Here is an 18,365-nt window from a genome sequence, read left to right as displayed (position 1 = left end):
TACTTACTAAACTACTATCAAAGAGAAAACCATGCTTTGTCGCGATTCTGCGACCGACATTTTCCTGCACTGCATAAAAAGGCCTGTTTACACGGTACAATAACACGTACGGGTTAATGCCTAAATGTATGAACGCGAGACTGAACGCCAAAATGCACCGTATAACCACCCAACTTGTGCGAATGCATGCACAGAAAATAGAACCTGTTCTAATTTGGTTCATGCATTTGTACATGTTCCGTTCCGGTCCACCGAAATCATTCACGCAAACGTACATTAACTTGTACGTGTTAATGTACCGTGTAACCAGGCCTTTAAAACCGCCCTCTCTTCCTCAGCATGAATTCGATAAATCGGTTAAGCAAAACGAGTGCATCATTGGAAGCATAAACGCGAACCCCACCAAAAATCATTCGTGCAAACGGACACAGGTGGTAGCTTACATGACCGACAATCAGGGTACCTGGGAACCTCATATCCATCGCTTACTTCTTCAGCCATACGCGAAGACATATCGACGGTCTGAAAAGTCTGATGGTATTTTTCTGATAAGTTGATGACGTCACAAACTCATGCCGAGTGGGTCGCTTTACCGCTGCTCCTCGCTCTTGTTCGTGGGCATCGTGTGATTTGTTGTTCTTTAAATTACTTTTGAGCGATTCATTCACTCTGTGAAATGTTCTTCCTGAACGAGTCAATCAACTGGAAAGTGCACATGCCGTTATCGACTCATGTCAAGTGGATGGCAATTTTCGTTCTTTTTTTTCAAGCCCCTCCACACGCGTTCGGAGCCGGGTTTTGGCATAGCAATCAGTTGATTAGCGCCTCGAATAATAGGTCTAAGAAATATTTGCAAAATACTTGGCCAACGTTTCGATTCATTTTTTATCATCTTCAAGTATGAATGAATATGATTTTACAATGACACATGAAGGCATGAAAGATTATTGCATTATATTTTGCAGTGCATACAAAAGAATTGTAAATAAATTAAAAAGAAGAGACAAGAATTAATCGAAACAATGCCCAAAAATTTTGCATATCGATGGCTAAGTTCTAACAACACGTATCTCATATTTCGGCCGGTTTGAGACAGGTATCTTAAACAAAGTGTAATAACATTATAAAAATAAAATACAAGCAAAATACAACTCTTTGTTTGAAAATAAATGCTTCTTTTTCAGTTTTATGAACTTTTGGTTTTTACTTTCAGTGGACAAGTAAAAAAATCAATCGTTTTTTTGCTCTCCTGAAAAGTTGCTATTTTTGAGATACATGTTGTTAGAACTTAGCCATCGATATTAAGCTACCATCTGAGACGCTAATCAACATTTAAAAAATTAAGTTCAAGATAAAATTATAAATTGATTTATAACAGTCAGCGGTAGGTGTACTCTCTTAGTTCCCAGATAAGTGTCATTCGCTCTTTATAATATCATTCTTCACTCTCCACGTTTCTTGAACCATCCCGCCATTCCTTTCCCAACCTCACCCCCGCTCTTTCCTCACCCACACCCCTCATCTGGAAACGAAAGGCTCCGAATATGAACCTTCAAGCGTTAATTGTACGTGCAGAGTGATATGAAAAGGGATGATATGATAAGGGAGAAAATGATCGAGTGGAACGGTCATTTTTGCAGCCATCATTGGAGCGATCGCTGGAACTGTCCCTCGAATGGGATATAAAATTTAATCGCGTGATTCAGGCTTTACGAATAAATGATATAACTTATTTTTCTTTCCTCTGGTTTATTAATAATATTTAAAAAAACGTTTCGACGCTTAGCGTCATCATCGGGACAAATAAAAATAACATGTCTAATATTTGACCTGATGATGACGCTAATTATCGAAACGTGTTGCTACTATTAATAAACCAGGGGGCAGTATAATAATTTGAACGATTTGGTGCTTTCTTAACGAATCTTGCTGATGAACTCTTCTCGGGAAATCAGCCGGGTCGGGATGGGCATTGCTGCCAACGTTACGATAGCCTTTTGCCATCATCATTGGGGCGAATGATGGACCTGATTAGTGCCGGGTTTATGTACACAGTTGGGGCGGTCAATTCTTCCCTGACTGGTCCGCTTTTGGTGTCTTTCTTTCTCATAGCTTACTCATTCGTTTAATGATGGGATTGCATATTTTACTCAGGTTGAAACCCGTGTCATTATTCATGAAATGAGACTTGCAGAGGATACAATGAATGAAGACGCGTGTTTCAACCTGAGCAAAACATGGAATCCCATCATCAAACGAATGAGTGAGCTAAGAGGGAGAAGGAAACCAAAGACGGACCAATCAGAGGAGAATTGACCGCGCCAACTGTGTATATAAACCCGGTACTAACCAGGTCCATAATTCGCCCTGATGACGATGACAGAGAAGGCCGTCGAAACGTTGGCAGCAATGTCCTTCCTGACCTGGATGATTTTCCGAGACCAGTTCATTAGTACAATAATTTTTATAATTTTATTCTGCATCATTTTCCACCATATATCGTCAATCACGGTTTAACTCATCAAGCTTTACGGTATGTCTCAGTAATTTAAGGGTTAAAAATATACTGCTACTCAGGGTAAACTTCTGGTACCCTAACAACCCCTGCCACTCACTTACGGAAGCGGGTTATGGCAGAGCATGTAGTTGTAGATGTACTTCTTCAGTTCCCAGATAATCGTCATTCGCTCTCTATAATATCATTCTTCACTCTCCATATTTCTTGAACCATTTCTCCATTCCTTTTCTAATCTCACCCCCGCTTTCTCCACACTCACACCCCTCCCCTATTTCATCTTCATTCTCATCCCCCCTCCCGCCATTTTCCTCTCCGAATCCACCCCCATCCCATCACCCCCCTATCCTCCGCCTGTCCACCCCACACCCGCCTCCAGAGCGGCAGTCACGTGGTTCGGATTTTGCGCGACGCTGCGATGAATAATGAATGGCTGGGCCTTCGTATAGGGGAGGGGGATGGAGGGGGTGCCTGTGGAAAAGGCTCTTCCTCTTTCTTCCCCTTCAACGCCAATGCATCCCCCTCCTGCTATGCACCCCAAGAATATAGCCAAAAGTATTTTAATACTAGTTCGTAGGTACTCGAGTGTTCAAATTATCCGATGCTATCCATACCAACGTACTGCGCGATCTTGGCAATGCGATACTTACGCTATCGTGGCATAGCCGGATTATCGAAAACGCTTGATTAATGGAATCGTACAGGAAACAAACACAATGACATGAAGCTTTTCAAGTTATAATTTTGCAATTACATACATATAGTGACGCTAACTCTCCCTATACTGCTTAGGTTATGAGTCAAGGTAGTTAACCATCTTAAACCATATTAATAATAACGATTATGCTCGATAAAGGCAGAATAAACCTTGGACACCACTGTGACTCCGCAGAAAATATTTCTTTTCCCGATTCAGTGGGTCACATCATCGAAATTTCATGCAAATTATGAACTTACGAACACCTAAATATGTAATAATAAAATAAATACCATGCATTGAAAAATATTCTATTAAATGCTAACTAGATTATATTAGCCGAAGGGAGGTCGCCAGCATGCACGCCGGATTAGTGGACGTGTCGGTTCACCGCAAAGCCGAATTACGAAGATTGTACTGTATTTCAATACTAATTTGTGGGTACTACAGTGTTCAAATGGTACTTTATTATTCATAAAAGTACTGGAGCATTCAAGCGTCCCTCCGCTTACTCACGTAATTGCTCGGGTTCTGGGGGTAATTTTTTTACGGACGAAAATTACCGAATTCAGAGAACAGTTAGGCATTCAAAGGCATCGTTCAATTAGTCATTCATTACTCGAGGTGACTACGAAGATACCAAGGAATTGAACGGTTACCATAGAAGTCAGGGGTTTCAATGAGCCGTTACTCGCGCGTCATTGGCGATCGCTTAGTGAATTTCCACAAATTCTCGTATTTGGCTAAATTTGTGCCGTAATCCGATATAGAATAACTCTCTTAGGTGGGATCGTGTTTGCGCGGTGGCTACGGAGTAGGCTACCCATCCTAGTGGCTCGAATTCTAATCCCAGCGGTGGCGGAGATAGTTGCCTTTAGGTAGGAATTCAGTGCTGTAATGTCAAGGCCCCCTTCTACACAGCCCTCAAATAGGAATAGGGCACCTTCTGTAAAATCTCCTCCACCCCTGGGGAATTGAACCCAGGGTTTCGCGGTGGGGGGGGCAATGAACTCGCCACTATAATACTTCCATCCCCTCTAATCTAACCCGGACGGATAAACATATGTGTGCCTGAGAACTTGTCTGAGAAATTGAGTGTTTATATTGTACTCGAAAACCATATGCATTGTGGTCTAGAGGTTTTCCGGGGTGTTCTGGACTTCAGGTCGACGAAAGCCAATCAAGGATTTGAAGATGGCTTTGAACATGTAGACGCCTGGTGGGATCTCGGCTAAACTGTCGTTAACCTCTAAAGATCAATGCGGCAAAAACCCGGAAGATGGAGAGATCCACAAATCATTTGGATTATGATTGAAAATCAATATCTTCGTAACTCCTCATAAATATTTTTAAAATACATTGTTTTCGAAGCATCAACAAGCAAATTCCCCGGGAGACCTGTGTGTTTTATCGGAGTCGGTTGGATTAAATTCATATGTCATTAAAAGTTATAACTTATCAATCACAATGATGAGAAAAATCCAATAAGTCTTGACGGAGACAATCAAATGGATCGGTTCATTGTGGCGACAGTAGACCCACGTCCTGGCTGGTTTACCTCCCATTCGATCCAGGTATAAATCCAGATTTTTCAGAGACTGCCCGATCCCTGCATGAGTGCTTCATGTAGGGCAACGCTTCGTCCGTAACGTGGGATTTTGAACAGTGTTACCTGTGGCGAAGAGAATGAGGGCTCAAGGGGAGCCCTTCGAGGGTACAACACACCGGGGCCGGGACCCAGAAATTTTGCTGATACGCCCGATCACCCAGGGAGGGGGAGGACAGGAAGGAAAAAGGAAAGAGGCGCCGCCGCGATAGGAGCCCGACGACGCCTCTGGGGTAGAGAAAGGGTTAGAAGGGACGGGACGGGAAAAAAACCCTAGCGCTATAGAAGCGACAAGGGCCCAACTAAAAAGCGAAACCAGGCAAAGCCATTACTGTGCCGGCGATTTTAGAGGATTATCCTATGAAGAAGAATAATCCAACGATCAAATCGCTGGATTGTTACCTGCGGCAGTGGAAACGAGACTCCAGGGCGGGCTTGCAAGGTTACACCTCTGGGGCAGGGACTATAAGCGCGAGATTCTCTCCTCTGCACCCAGAAGGGGAAGAACGGGAAGGAACAAGGAAGGAGGCGCCGCCCCGATAGGAGCCCGACGACGCCTCCTGGGAGGGGATAAGGAAGGAAGGAAAGGGACGAGGAATCCCGCACCGTCACAAAGGCGGGCGGGTCCTACTATTAGCGAAACCAAGCATACGCAATTAATGTGCCGGCGATTTTAGTGGTTTTACTATGAGGAAGAAAAATCCATCAATCAAATCGCTAGATATGTTACCTGCGGCACTAGTAAACCCTCCTCCACCTCCGGGTTTCAAGTCAGAGACTAACTTCCTGGGGGCTGCTTTTCTTAGCCGTATTGCTTGGCTTTCCGATTTTTTGAGTGCGTAGTTAGTTTGCCCCGGCTTTCGCCGGGCTAGTGTCCCCCTCACTTACCGCGTCGTGGTAAGATCATCGGGAATCGGCTTTCTTAATTGTCAGCTTTGGTTGTTTGATTCATATTTCATTTTTAGGATTTGACTCATTAAATGTCTCGTGGTGCCTATTGTTGTTTCATTTATTATGTTCCTCCTATTCATGATAAGATTATTTTCTCCCAGCATTTTTATTAGTTCACTTCGTTCACTTGCTAGAGATTCACACTCAGCTAAGATGTGCCAGGAGGATTCATCATTTTTATTACAGAATGTGCATGTTCTGGGTTACCTGCGGCAGTGTGGCACCTTTAGATAAGGGAAAGGCCCGATTCATAAGAACGCGGACCGTCCGCGCCCTGCGCCCATGCCGTGGAAAGGGGTCGCCGCTGTTCATATAGGCGCAGACGAAAACCGTCCGTGTCAGTTGCGTGCAGCTTGCCAAGGTGGAAGAACGTCATGCTAAGTGCAATTCAAGCCATTGCTGCATACCAGGGTAAAAAAAAAGAAAAAACAAACTGCCCGACAAAGGAAGTTTTGGGTGCACCCTATTGTGGTACGAAGAACATTAAAAGCCGCTTGAGTGACCATTTTTACAGAACTACCCGCAGATCAATTTTTTCAATTATTTTCCCAGTGCCAATTTCATTATCCATTAGGGTGGTGCGAAAAAATTCAAGTTACAAATTTCGTGTCGCTTTAGTGCGGAAAAGTTGCGATACGTTAGTTCAGGAAAAACAAAAAGAAGAATGATTCAAATCGGACTTAATATTCCGATCCCGCAAAGCAACTGAAAAAATGAAAAATAAATGTTTTATTTTCGTAGTAAAAAATAGAAAATGAATGTATGTATTTTGTTACGCTGTAGCAAAAAATGATTAAAAATGGAATATATTATTATTGCTATATACATATACGTGGTTTTAAACAGTTATTTCCGATCGCGCAAGTTTATTAAAAATGTATAAATTTTGCATTTTTGCCGATTTTGCAAAGTTGTGTAAAAGTTACTAAAGGTAATACTTTAGTCTAAAATACAACATGATATGAATAAAATACAAAGATTGTGCAGCTCTTTCCTTGTTTAAATATTATTTAATAACATTTAAACAACCCAGAACTCACCGCGGGGAGGTGGCTGAACTTCGAGTTCCACCCACAACAGGGTAAATTAGGCCACCAATCCCATAAAGGCCGTTTTACACGGGGCACTTACTTACAAAATCTGATGTGTGTACGAAGGCGCAGTCAAAATTGCGTCTTGTAAAGCGGTGAATTGCTAGAACACATGCGAGAATGCGTGGACGTGAGATGGCAAAATAACCCCTATTCTAATTTCGTTCATGCATCCGCGCATTCCCACGCCATTTTAGAAATTAATGCAGTTCTAACATGCGCAATTCCGTTCCCCGTGTAGAAAGGCTTTAAGAGTTCCAATTGTAATAACTTGGAACAATCAACCTTAACGGACCATAATCACTGTAGAAATTTTCTACTGTTAATATAATGCAAGTTAATATTTAATATTTTGTTACACTTTTAATTTTATAAGGCAATTAATCGTGTGATTTAGGTCGCTAGGAATTTAAAGATACATCACGATGGGCTATGTGTTTATTTATTTAATGATTTTATAGTTTTCCCAACGACTTCATTAGAGGGAACATTCAATTCATGCTAATTAGATAAACATGCACGTGGAACACTATTAACTATTAACTATTGAACATAAACAGTCCGAGACATCATAATGTATCAATTACATCCGATTTAGTCATTATAATCCATTAACAGCGCCAGAGCTTTGAAAAATTTCTTTCTTGAAACAGATCAAATTCGACACGGAATTTTTTATATTTCTCACACATTTTACGTAATGGCGAAGAAACAGAAAAATATTGATGAGTTGCAACTTTGCACATCCTGAAAATTTCTAGGATGCTCCTAAATTTTAATTTTTTTGTTGTGTAGGTAGATGGACATTTATTACAGCGTTAGGGTAATGTATTTAGAAAGGGTATGTATTTAGAAAGATAAAAAGAAAAATATAAGCATCAGTATCGCGTCTTATTCCAAATGAAGACATACACAAAAAATGTGCTTACTACTATAATATTTACAGGTTCAACTCTCTCCCCGACCCTTCTAATCCAGGAATAGGACAATAGCCTTCCACCCCAACCCCGTACGTGACTATTACGTTCAGCATGGCTAACTTCGATATTAGTCCTAATGATACTGCGGTGCAGTGAAGCATGTCATTCATTTTTAAAATATTCAAGCGGAAAACGTTAGGGTAATATTGTCTAAAAATTACTATGAGCACTCATTTCCGTTGTTTGTGGCCCTAAATTTGTTGCCACTAAGGCATTTGTATTTATTTAAACTGCTTAAATAGTTTTTTGCCAGAAGTGGAAATATGCCGAGTGGATGTGACAAATATAAATATAATTTAAGGACTGAGTCATTAATAGTAGCAAACAGACCCAAGTTAACTTTGAATAAACGCTGTTTTCTTTATATGGGGGAAAAGATATTTAATTTACTGCCCGCTAGAATTAAAAAATAAATAAAACCTCAAATGTAATGCTAAGACCTGCTAAAGACTGGCTCTTCTCTCAAGAAATAGTTGAAAATTTATTTTGATGTTATTTATCAAAAACAGTCATGTATCATTTACTGCATTTTATACTTATTGACATACATTTTGTTACTTGATGGTGGCTCAATTCTGGTCCTGTGACCTTGGAGACCACCTAAAGCTCCTTCTCTTGTTTTTTTGTATTAAGACGTAAAAACAAAATGTAGGAGTAATAAATTATTATTATTATTATTATTATTATTACTTCATTTCCTAAAATAGACTGCCACAAAGTATCAGCCTCTATAATTCAATTAATCCCATGAAGTCTTTTTAAACGTTGTCTTCCAGATTGGTCTCGCTCCCATTTCCACATAGAGACTCGACTCTCGAGACTCATTCATGAGACTTTTAGTTTCCAGTGGACACAGATTTAGGGGCGTGGGAACACAATAGCAACAGAATTTATTTAGTATCGATTCAGTTTTATTTTCGCGCGTAATTTTTTTGTTCCAAATCCTTTATTTTCTTCAAGAAACATTTTTTATTTTCCTCTCTCCTCAACCATCCCCCCTCGCCTCTCATCCTCAAATCCCTTAAGGCCACTATACACAGTGAATGATCATGTTGATGAGTGGTAAATGATCATGAAATCATTTGCACTGCCATTACTCACGGGATCATCAGAGAAAAAATGGAACATATTCTAATTTTCACTGAATGGTCATTCGCATGACGGTTCATTCGCGAATTTTTCCGTTATACGCGGCGAATGATTTCATTCGCGAGATCGTTCAGCATGATCATTCGCATGATCATTCACCGCATATATTCGGACTTAAAAACATCAACATTAATAATTAAATATCAAGTGTTAAACATTTATCGCTTTTTTATCGGATATTCATTACAAATCTGGCATATAATTTTATATATGTAATATATAATCGTAATTTATTACTCTTATTAATTTCGTGAGGAAGCTGCCTTAGATAAGGGAAAAGGCAGAAGTATATATATTCTCGAGGAGGATGATGGTATTTTGGGTAGACAGGGGAATAAGCGAGAATGCAGGTTAAAGGGACAGGGGTGATGGGTGCGAGTGTTCGGCTGAAGAGAAGAAGAGGTCGCGAGGAGGGAGGTGCGAGGAGACGGGCGGGTGAGACAAGGAGGAGGAGTAAGCCTTTTACCCTCGTTCACCCCAATGGAGGACCAAGCGACTGTCAATTCTGGAGTCAATTTCGCCGAGATGCCACGCTGTCTCCCTCAAGAGATTCCCTCACTCAACTCACTCACCCTCCCAGCATTCCAGGCGTTTCCTCCCACCCCCACACACCCTTTAAGGTTCCCCACACCTTCATCCCCAGACTTTTCCTCCTCCCTCCTCCTCCACCGCTGACTCGATCATCCGCCTTCATCCAATTACCGCCAAAATCTCCTCTCGTGTTACCTCATCCTCTCTCCACAATATTCCCACTGTGAGACTTCGTTTCTTTTTCTTCACGTTTTCCCCCTCCCGGGGTGGAGTCTTCTCCCTTCTCACTCCTCGTCTTCGCAATTTTTCATCTCTCTTCTCCGCGGTGGCGAAGCGTGACGTTCGAGTTTTGTCGTAACATGTGGTGTGCATGCGGGAGTCCAATTGCGTGCTGCATTCGTTCAATTGTATTAGGCTCAACTATGTGGAAATTAATACACGAAAAAGAAAAGGATATTTCGTTAATTTCCACGATTTATTTAGTCCGTACGACATGTTTCGAACCATAGAGTTCATTCATTATCAAGTGCAAAAATTTCGAATGTTATATATGTGTTTGCTTAACATTCGAAATTTTTGTACTTGATAATGACCTCTTTGGTTCGAAACATGTCGTACGGACGAAATAAATCTGTGGAAATCAACGAAGTCTCCTTTTCATTGTCGTGCATGCTGCATGTTGGTGATTGAGCACCCCCTGCCAAACACCCTAGAGGTGGCTCACAGGGTATTATGTAGATGTAGCGAGTGGACCGTTTAGAGGATCCTCTTCTTTCGTGAAATTTATACTGCGTGCATAAGACAAGTTAAAAATCGTCAGGTCGTACTTTATGTTATGTATCAATGGGCAAAATTAAATAATGAAAAAATAAATAAAAACTATTTCGAATGAGTGCGACGCACGTTGTTGTTAATTCGTATTTAAGTCCCGAAAATTGCAAAATAAAAAGGAGTGCGAAACACCCTCTAAAACTACGGAGGAGCTATCTTTTCATACAAATCCCCACGGAGGTTATCTTCTCTTTCGTCTAAAACAAACGTCGATTCGCTTGAGCAGTTTATTTTTAGGAGGAAACGAATGATCATAATGCCAGGATTATATATTTTGCCCTTGAGAGAAAAAGTCGACATAAAGATACGGTAGAGCATAAACTCAGTTGATACCAGCTGATAAGATGAACCGCAATTGATTTTCAGGTTGAAACGTGAGATAGAGCATGGTGTAACTCGCGCACAGTCGTAGTCATGGCTAAATCACGGTATCATAAGAATATTTACTGCTTAGCAGATATAGTGCCAAGGAGAACTCGAAAATGGGAATCCCCTTTTCCTAGATAACTTTAATTCATTCGGTCCACCCGAGAGGGGCCGATAAGGAGACCCTGGAGACAGGCTCTATTCACCTGCGGCACGTCAATCCGTGGGTCACCCGTAAGAAACACGATTTAATGCCTTAGCACAGCAGATTGATGCGCATTGCGGATAAATACTGTGCTGGTTCTTCTATGATGAAATGAAAAATGGGATTGTTCAGCATTTATTTTATAATTTTCGATTGTAATGGAGTTCTAAAAATTTAAGGAACCAACATTTTTCCGTTGTTTGATTGATCCATCGCCTTCGTCAAGAGCGTGTGCTGAGCCGTTCCAAAGCTTTTCATCAACTCCTTCGTCTAGCGTGCATGTGCCTCACATTATTCGCTTTTGCTTACGGTCTTGTTAGCGACATTTTCCTTCAGTGAAAAGTTCACCCTGAACGATTACTGAAATGAATCAGAGGTCAAACACCTTTACCAACTGTTTAAAAGTGGGGGATGACTCTCTTGCTATACTATTCTAAACTTACGTGAGAAAGGCGTAATGGGGGTGGTTTTTTTCGTCGCGATATATTTTTCCCTCCATCTACCAAATTATTAAAATGAATTGCGATTTCTGGTGTCAATGGAAAACCTCATCCCTCGTTTAGTTTTCACACGTCAGACAGGTTATGCAATCTAAGTTTTTTGTTAACAATTATTTTCACTACAAGAAAATCAAGTTAGTAATAAGGAAGAGTAGTAGAGATGAGGAGCCTCATGAAAACCGTAATAAGAAGGCGGAACAACCTTATAGGCCACATCTTGAGACATGATGGCCTGATGAAGACAATCGTCGAGGGACAAGTATATGGCAAGAATGGAAGAGGAAGACCTCAAAAAAATTTATGGAACAGGTAAAGAAGGATGTGGAAGAGAAGAAACACGTTGGTGTGAAAAGATTAGCTGATAGGAGAGAGGAATGGAGAGCTGCGTCACACCAATCTTAGGATTGTTGACAAGTGATGACGACTAGAAAATAATAGCCAATTTTAAACTATTTTTTATAATCGAATTGAGTGAAATTCAGCAATATGTGGTGAATGCATCAAATATTCAAAATTCACGGCACATTTCGTTGAGTCCAGACCTATGGCGTCACCGAGTTTCCCTCCACTCTTCCTTCCCCACCAACCTGCCGTCAAAACGCAAATGACCTTAGATGTTGGTCACCTACTCCAAATACCGTCGATGGATATGCTAAATATGAAATGAATGTCTATTCCCTATCCCATTCATCTTGCTCATTTTCATCTTTCTGGTTGACGAGTGTGAAAATATTGTCCCAGAATTTCCAAAAATGTAAAGGTTTTAGATTTTAAATGGACAATGTAAATGTTAGCAAGGATCGTCTCGAACAATCATCTTAGAGCAGTTAACCAATCAGTACTACACCCTCACTCACTGATTTCATCCGAAGGTTACTTTGGATTGTGGAATTGGTTAAGGACGTATTGAAATCATTTCTTATTCCATTCTGTTTTCGAGTTGGCTAAAGCCGACTCTCATCTCGTCCACCTCCAATCAATCAATTAAAAGGAAACAAAATCTTACAAGTGAGTTAAATGTTGTGTTAAAACGTAAAGGTTAGCGCCCACTTTTTACATGAGCTTGTGACGTCATCAGATTTCTAGTTAATTTACTTAAGGGGGAACATTTCATTGTGAGGAGCAGGATTCCTCTCTACCCTTCCTTCACTAATGGTTCAAAGCTTTAGTTCTTGGCTCCAAAAACGAGGGCTGTTCGAAAATCGACCTCCGTTTGCTCATTACGTGGAAAGTGGAGCGATTAGTGTCGCCATTTTTGCGTTGACACGCACGGCAGTTTGGTCGGTGTACAGTCATGTTAAAGTGAAGGTCTTTGGAGCGCTAGCTGTTTTTTGATAGCTCGTCAAAATGTGTGCTGCAATAGAAAATACCGCTAAGTGTGTAGTGCGCGCTGTCATTAGACTGTTCAAAGCTAAACGTATCCATATCTTATGAACGCCAACATACTACGGAAGATCAGATCATGTAAATAAAATAAGAAAGATATAGTGTAGAACAAACAGATTCAGAATGTCTTTTTTTCCACGATCAATATGAGATTAAACGGGAGCGCTAGAACTCACAAATAGATTAGATAACTTGTAGTGTAATCTACTAACTTATGTATAATTTAATGAATGTTTCTGAATTTTATTATTATTTCGAACAGCATGGGTATGGTAGTATAATTTTTTAGCATACGTGACGATTTTTGGATTGTGTGGTGAGCATGTGGGAGTTCAATTGCATGCTTCATGGTGGTGATTGATCACCCCCTGCAAACACCCTAGCGGTCGATCGCAGGGTATTATGTAGATGTAGATGTAAACAATATTCGGCAGCAGGGATTCATAGGGAACTTTGTGCTACGTATGGCCTAATTATTACGAGTGAAGACGTTGTTCTGGAATGGGTTTATTCATATGAAGAAATGGCTTGGCTCCCATCGATTTGAAGATGGTAAAGAGCTGAAAGATGCGGATGGATGCACAGGCGGGAGATTTGTTTGCGGAAGGAATTTCAAAGTTAGTTCATAGGTATGATAAGTGCCTAAATTTTCATGAAAATTATGTTGAAAAGGAAAGGAAAGTCGTAGTTTTAAGATGCATATAATAAATTTTGTAAATCTACTTTAGCGTTTTATTTATTAAAAAAAATGAAGGTTACTTTTCGAATAGCCCTCGCACCATTCCACGCGAGGCTTCGTTAAAGGTTCTTCTTTCCTTTTCCTTTCCATTCTCATTTTCTTCCCTCCTCTTTACACCTTCATTCCATCCCGCCATTTTTTATTCTCTTCCCTCTCTTCCGTTCATAGCGGATAGTGTTAGGAGACTGGTCTTGTGTCCGGGGAGAGGGCTAATTGTTTCGCAGAATGACAAGGGGAGACGCGGGTTGACACACAAGCCGGTCCCCGCCCTTTCCGTCACCATTGCCATCTCTTGACGTCTTCCACAACTCTTCCATTTCCGCTCCACGGCCACGAGGGGGTGTTGGCGCCGCGCCGAGGTTGGAGGAATAAAAATTAAGGTAGGAAGCGAACGTTAGGCAAAACGTCGGGCATGAGGGAGGGAGAGGGTGTCTGCACTCCTCCGTGCCAGCTCGCTGATTGGTTGGTTCCGAGATTTATTGCGCTCGCTACCCTTATTCTCCATTTCTACGTTCTGGCCCGTACCACACACAAGTTCTCTCAACATGAACACTCACACAAACAAACACTCGACAGTTTGGCATTTGGGCATTCCAATACCGTGTCATGTGTAGAATAATTATCACTGTAGATTAATCTTAACAAGAATTCGGTCGATGGATGGGTAAATTAAGTTTCGACGGAAAAAATCTTATAAGTATGTTTATAATGAGAAAACGTAAAAGTTGGAACCCTTGTTTCGGGATTTTTTGACGTCATTATAGCTCTGGTAGATTTATATCATGGGGAACCTTTCATTGAGATAAGCGTTGCTCGAACGAGTGTAATCGAGATCGATCCACATTATGGAAATATGAGAAGATTAGAAGCGGCGGTGAAGCGGTAACTCACTCAGAATGAGTACGTGACGTCATCAACTCACGTGAAAAATGGTTCGGGCCGTCGATTTTTTTCGATTCGATTTTCGCGTTTCGCTCGATAATTGGGTGATGGGTCGAAAAACAGAAAAATATGAGTCTCTTTATGATTCAAACTCTTATCTCAATATTTAACTTGCATACAGAGTTGGCAGGTTTCGATAGAGTACCCCTCGCACTCTATCGAATCTAGCCACCCTACAGTCTCCCAATAGACTGGAATTTGAAATAAGGGAAAAAAGCCGATTATTCCAGTTTCTGTCACTGTTTGGAGCTTTTTTATCCTTTAATGTACACTGTACTTTTCATGCCACAGAGTAGATCTAAATGAGAGTGATTCTCACCTCTCATGCTTTCGATGAAGATTGAAATGGTAATATTTGAGTTGGATGTGATTTGTTGGCTACGACGATAGCATTTGTTATCGTGCTGTTTGTATCGATTGGAAAATATTATTTTTATTGGATATAATGTTCACGCTGAAAGAGCTGCAACATCGTAGTAATAAAATCCGTTTATAACGTGGTATTTAATTTTCTAACTTTTTCCATTTCCCATAGTAATACTGAGGTTGAATGTTTAAATGTAGGCGTTAGCGTATGATTACTGTGCAGCTGCCTTGAACAATCTTGTATACATTTCTCTTAAATCCTATACGCAGTCGTCACCTGTGTGCACTAGGGATGGCCAAAGAAATTGATCGTCATCCATCTGCCTACATCTACGTACTACCTCGCAAGCCGCCTAAAAAGCGCATGACAGGTGGTGTTAAGACACCAGCCATTTACACATAAAAAGGAAATGCTCTTACGAAATTACGACTAGCATTTATTAAAGACCTTCATGGCTCAGGAGAAAAACGAATTCCCATATCCATCCGTTCGGAAAAACATCTCTCTTAATTTATCGCTTCTGTCGGACATGGAAATATACGGGAGTTCTAGTATTATGCTCACCGTGTTGCTCTTAAATATATTCATTCTCAATTGTTCAAGCAATCTAAGCCTAGCGCGCAGCCTCCGAGTCTCCAGCAGCTCCCAGTCTAACTCGCTGTACGTCTGTACGCCCGATCTGGCGAATCATTTTGTAAATACTCCGGAAGCCGTATATGAAGTTATATGAATATATATGCGTTATTCAGTTACTTTTATAATGAGTGAACGCATTTCAAAAAACATCAGTTTTCACTAATTTGGCAATTATAAAATAAGGTTAAGGTTTATTACCTGGGGGCATGTCTCAGGTAGTTCCAAGTTGAGCGAAACTTCAAATTGCAGTAAGAGCGGTCAATTTTCGGGTGAGATTCCCCTGTTCCGAGGGACGAGGAGAGAGGCCAACGAGAGTAATCTACTCGAGGAAAGGGTTTTGGATTAGAAACCCTTCCGAGTGTGAGCCACACAAAGCTCGGGACTAATTTTGACATAGCCCCAGATAATGCACCTTAACCTAAATTAAATATATTTTATAAAGTTCTCTGGCTTCGGGTTGGCCACCCATGTCCTACACCTCATTATGCAAATAGTTCTTTCCAACCGGTATCTGGTTCGTGAACTACTGATATTTCTTAACCTACATCTGCGCTTCATAGTTGATACAATCAAAAAGTCGTATTCACATACGAAATTAAAATCTCACTAATGAATTCAAATTTGAATTTTGTGCATCAGATTGGCCCCAAGAAATCTCTTTTATTACGAATGTTTTGTTGAAAGTTAATGATGTGAAATTTCTTTTAGACAAGAGATATATTATGTTTTTAGAATATTACGGCTGACTCATTTTCTTTTTTATTTTAAGAAATAGAATTCTATTCGTGGCAGAGTTATGCCACGAAAAAAATATCTTGGTGCATAGATTTTTGTGTTAAGGGTTTATAATTATTAACGTATTGTAACAATTAAGGTAGGTTTCAATGGAGTACTTTAGAAGCGTTTTGGGAGCTTCCTTTTCCATCATGTACTTCCTTCTCCAATTCACAATAAGGTCTACTTTTTTCATTCTATTTAGAGACATAATTATTTTCCTTCCTCTCCTTCGTTTATCAAACATTTTTCCTTTTATCACTGTTTTCAATATCCCCTCCCCGCTAAGTACTTCCTCCATCCACATCTTCTGTCTCCTCCGTATCTCATCAAGAAGCTGTCTCTCTTCACCCACCAAGTCCAGCACTTCGTCGTTCCTCCTCTTCTCCGTCACTTAACCTTCTCCATTCTTCGCCATACCCACATCTCGAATGCCTTCAGTCTTTTCTCGTCCTCCTTCTCAAGTATCCACGCTTCTGCACCGTAAAGCGCTACACTCCAGATCGGACTCTTCACTAACCTTTTCTTCCAATTCTTAGATAGCGAAACTCTCAGAAGCTCCTTCCTGTTCATGAACGCCTCCATTTCTAATGCAATTCTCTTCTTGATGCCTTACTACAGTATCCGTTTTTCTCTAACGTACTGCCTAAATAGTTGAACTGCTCAACCTGCTCAAGTTTTTCACCATCCACCTATACCATAAGTTAACATTCCTCGCTCGTGATGCTTTGCAAATCCGTATAACCTTAGTCTTCTTGTGATTAATCCTCATCCCATACTCCTCGCAACGCTCATATAACACATCCACTAAAGCCTGAAGCCCCCGCGCTGACTGGCTAATCAACGCCTAATCATCCGCGAATCTCACTGATTTGAACATCATTCTTCCCACTTTTACTCCAGCTTCTAACTCATCTCACGCTTACCTTACCATCTCCTCAGCGTACACGTAAAATAACAGCATCGATAAAGGAAAGCCTTGCCTCACTCGGTCCAAGATTACCCTCCTCCACTGCACTCTTCTCCTTTAAAGTCAATCATTCCGGCCTGTTCCTTCCGTCATACAGATCCTCTCCGAATTCCTTCCATCTACTCTGTACCTCTTCTCGCTCGGTTAGCATCCTTACATCTTTAGCCTTAATTTTTGACAATGCTTTCCCTCTTTTTCCACACGATAGCTACTAAATTTTGGCGCACAACGCACCTACCTCTCCTTCCTTCTGAAACTTTTCCATTTCCTCAGATTTTATTTCCCAAGCCTACCTGCCCTATTAGATTCACGCCGTAATCGATTATTTATTGCCCTATACATTATTTTGCCCTGATCTGTGTCCACATTCTTCCACTACCGTCTCTTCTCCATATCTTTTACCATTCCCTCCGTAATCCACAGCTTCTTTATTCTTCTGCTGTCAACGTAGCCATTTGACTTCTCCGCCGCTTTGACCATTCCCGTTTTGATATTATCCCACTCCTCCCCTACAATCTGCGTAATTTCAATCTCCGGGACACAATTTTCCAATAGTTCCTGATATTCTCTCCTCATAGTCTCCTTCAGCGCTTCTAAATTCCGTTTTCTCGCCTTCCGGACTTTCATAAGTCTTTTGAATCTTACGATGCATTTCATGAGCTCTGGGTTGTGATCTAAATCCGCATTCGCTGCGGGGATGCCGCTCGAGTTTTTCATATTACTCCTAAACCTCTGTCTTAACGTGATGTAGTCCATCTGATATCTCTCCACATCCACTTTTCCATGTGTACCTTCGCCCTTTATGATGATTGAACCGCGTGTTTGTGTAGATAAATTTGTTTCTCCTGCAAAATTCTGCTGCTTTCTCTCCCTTGTCGTTCCGCATTCCTAGTTCAAAATATCCTATTTCTTGTCCATCTCTCCCTTCCCCGACTGAGGCGTTCCAGTCCCCCATCACTACTAGATTTTTCTTACCCGATATGTCTCTAATTATTTCCTCGAGCTGTTCATACACCTCATCTATTTCTTCCTCCCTATGATTGTTAGTGGGCATGTAAACTTGAACCACCAAGAGATTGGTGGGCCGCGCCTCAATTTCTACCACCAGAATCCTATCGCTCACCTGGTC

Source organism: Ischnura elegans, chromosome 5, assembly GCF_921293095.1.
Source record: "Ischnura elegans chromosome 5, ioIscEleg1.1, whole genome shotgun sequence".
Taxonomy (NCBI): Eukaryota; Metazoa; Arthropoda; class Insecta; order Odonata; family Coenagrionidae; genus Ischnura; species Ischnura elegans.
Note: the sequence above shows the minus strand (reverse complement) of the source record.